Source organism: Capsicum annuum, chromosome 3 (assembly GCF_002878395.1).
Source record: "Capsicum annuum cultivar UCD-10X-F1 chromosome 3, UCD10Xv1.1, whole genome shotgun sequence".
Classification (NCBI taxonomy): Eukaryota; Viridiplantae; Streptophyta; class Magnoliopsida; order Solanales; family Solanaceae; genus Capsicum; species Capsicum annuum.
In genome coordinates this window covers 255,894,081-255,898,211 of record NC_061113.1, presented here as the reverse complement: position 1 = coordinate 255,898,211, position 4,131 = coordinate 255,894,081, and positions in this window count along the sequence as shown.

Below are 4,131 nucleotides of genomic sequence, written 5' to 3'. Positions count from 1 at the left end.
ATAAATACAAATGTGAACTATAAAATACAAATTCAAATGCGAACTATAACATATAAATACAAGTGTGAACTATAAAATACAAATTCAAATGTGCACTATAACATATAAATACAAGTGTGAACTACCATTTGTATTTTTTAATTATTGAAAAGGAACGATTGATTTTCTTTCTACGAATACTTGTTTGTATTTATTGATACTAGTTGTATTTATTTATACAAATAAATACAACTCAAATTTTTATACAAAATACAATATATACAAATACATATTGTATTTGTATTTGTAAAATCATTCTGTTTCATTTGTTTGTCATTGTATTTGTATCAAGTGATATTTGTTTATTTACAAATATGAATGATAATTTTGATATACAAATACAAAACGGTACATTTATATCAAACGATACATTGAATATTTATATATTTTGGAATCACGAAAATACAATTAATACATTTACTTGTTTGTCTACAAATACAAATGATAAATTGTACATAGTCACGACTAAATACAATATGCAATCAATTTACAAATACAAATACAAGTACAAAATAATTTCTTAAAAATAAAAAGGTAATGAAGAAAATAGAATACAAATAGAAGTATAATCCAAATATAATCTAAATATACAAACACAATAAAACCATAATTAAATATAATCCAATATAATATGCAATCAATTATAAAATACAAATACAAAAGAGTTCTTTAAAATACAAGTGTGAATTATATAAAATATAAATAATGGCACAAACTAACAAATACAAATACAAGTGTGAACTATTAAATACAAATACAAATGCAAACTATAAAATATAAATACAAGTACGAACTTTAAAATACAAATACAAAGACAGTTGTATCAATAAATACAAAAGTATAAATGGTGGTGTGACTACAAATACGATAAACAATTATGGTATTTACGTTATCATCTATGACTTGTGCTCGACTAGTCATATTTTTCAAAAATACAAAAAATATAAAATAGAACAAAAAAAATGATAAAGAAAATAAGTACAAAAAAGAAAATAAAAAAATCAAAGAAGAAAAGAAAAAAAAAAGAAAGAGATTAAAGAGAGAAAAAAAACAAAACAAAACAAAAAGAAAGAAACAAAAAAAATAAAAGTAGGAAAAAATAGAAAAAAGAAGAAGAAAAAACGGGGAAAACATAAAAAATAAAAAAATATAAAAAAATATAATTTAGTGTTAGACAAGAAAATATTCAGTTCAACGAGATAAGCGTGATTGCGACTTTTTTCTTTTTTAAAATATTGAATTCTATTTTTAGCGCGACAAAATAGGGACTGTATTCATATTTTATTTGAATAGATACTATCTGTAAAATCGAATACAACAGTTATAAATGATAATTATGTAAAATATGACTATGGAAGGTGGGTTTTATAGCAAAATGCTGTTATTTTTGAAAAATCCCTTAAAAATATCTTTTTCTTTTTTTTTTTTAACCCAAAATACCACATGTGATCAGTTAACTCGTTGCTTACTACATCAACAATCAATGTATGCATTCTCCTTATTCTTTTTAGGGCTGATTTAAAAAAATAAAAAATCTAATCAGATAATTTTGAATAAGTTGAGTATTCAATAGATACACGACATGATAAAATGACTAAATAAGAAATTACATTAACTTTAAATTTCTTCCCATCAACCAAAGAAAACTAAGAAAATACCCATGTAATTACAGATCATCGCTTACGTTTTTTAAGAGTCATTTTTTTCTTATAAATTTCTAATCAAAGTTTATGATTCTCATAATAGCTACATTTGACAATTACAATATGTATTTTAAATTTTCATTCGAACACTTTTGTTGAATCATATTGGACATTTGAATTGTAGTGAATATTTATTTTGTAATAAATGAATCTACATCATGATGTATTGACTTCATTAGTTTTTATTTATCATCTTTCGTTTATCGAGAGTCAAGCTGCATAAATTTTGATCAATATTTCAAAATATATTTTTTCACCATATTAATATGGGAAGATTTGCAATTTATATAATTTTATATATAATTTTTAAATACATGTCGAAATCACGCCGACCTGCTCTTCTGTAATACAAAAAATATAATTCACCAAACTAATTACCATATCCATCTCTTTTTATAATATTTTATACTTTTCATGTATGAGAAGGCTGACTAACAATTCAGCAAGGTGTTCACACTAGTCACAATATCTGCGATTTCAAATATTTCTCAAGAGCTTCTAGTTATCCTTACTGTGTGATGTGTATTCCATTTTTCCAACGAAAGCCACGATACGAAGCCACAATATCTATTTTTTTTTTGGACATTTAGTTAAAAGTGATAAAAGAATTAAAAAATAAGGTGTAGATAATTCAAATTTTAATAATTAAGTGGAGGTAACAATTACTTTATTATTAATTAAAAAAATTGGGAAAGTTTGAAAATAGCCCACAAGTTTTTAAATTTACACTTTAATTTAAATGTTAGTTAATATAAAAGAACGGAGGGAAAAAGGCGCGTTTCTCTCTCTCTTCTCATCTGTTGTTGTTTTCTCTCTCTTCGCGAGTTTTGTTGTTCATTGTTGCTGCTGCTTTATTTGTCATCTTCTGTTTCATTATCATCATCTTCAACTTCATTATCATCATCTTCTACTTCATTATCCACTTCATCTTCTTCTTGTCGACCATTTGAATAATTTTTTAAGTCAAATTTTGTTTCGTACATCACTTTGGCATTACTTCATAGGTGACTTTGATAAGTAAAATTATGATTTTTTATTGAATTTGTCATCTGGGTACACTGCTACTGATTTTTTTTAATAATGGATAGAGCCCGTTCATGAATCCAATATAAGAGCCATCTGTTTAAACAGATCACTCATCTGTTGCGACAGATGAGTAATCTGTTGCAACGGAAGACTCATATGTTGGATTCTTGAATGGGTTCTATATATTTCCTGTAACATGAATCGAACAGATGGCTCATCTGTTGAAACAGACTAAGTTATTTGTTGCATCAGGCGAGTTTTCTGTTGCAACAGACTAGTTATCTGTTGCAACAAATGAGTAATCTGTTTGGAACAACACAAAACAACTCCTGCCACAAACCCAACAGATAATCAATATGTTTCAAAACTCTTGTTATTGCTACTGGATTCAAAATTATTCCTTACGTCCAATTGTCGACATGTTTGTTGAGAAGAATAAATAGACAGAAACATAAAATTTTTATTAAACAAAAATAAAATACATTAGGTAGGTAGTTGGAATATAAATAAAAATAAAAATACACACGCTAAAAAAAAACATAACCTAATTATTATTACTATTATCATTATTAATATTATTATTATTGCCAGTCGGCCAATCGTCAACTGGCAGCAGGGCCCTCCTTAGTCTGCGAATATCTCGGAGCATCCTTGCTTTCACGGCGCCTAACTCCCACTGCAGGTCATGAACCTGTCTCCGAAGTTTCCACACGATGTCTCTCAGAAAAGTAACGTCCCAAACAAGATCAACCATATCTAGAACACACATGAATTGACAAAAAAAAGTAAAAACACAAGTGAAGAAAAGAGTCCGAATATAATACAATGTATACTACCAATTGGGTATATTTACACAAAAACAAGAAAAAACTTACCTAAGTCAGGGAAAAGGTATCTGGTATCTGGTCTTTGAAGAGAAAGTGGTTGAAGGTGTAATATGAAGACAAGATGCAAGAAATAAATAGAGTGTAGTAGAATGAACGGGTAAGGAGGGACCTATTTATAGAAGATTGAATTTGAATGAGTTAGGCAAAAAGGCACTGTTTTGCAGAAATTTTGACTTTTGAAGAGTTGCCACTTAATTTTGAAAAGGAATTAAGAAACCTTTATAAGATACTTTAAACGATCCAAAACAGAAAAATCGTTTAAAATTTGAAGATTCTGACTAAGCAGTTCCTATTAACGTTTTAGGAAGGTTTAAAGCACCTAAAACGTCCGCTAACTTGCGGCTATCCAGACTATTTGAAAATATCTTTTGACTAACTTCAATAAGATTGGTTGTTGAAAAGTAATTGATTTTAGAAAAAAACTTGTGTAAAATAAATTTAGACGACTTCGTAGGAATTTAACCAAGTCTAAGCAA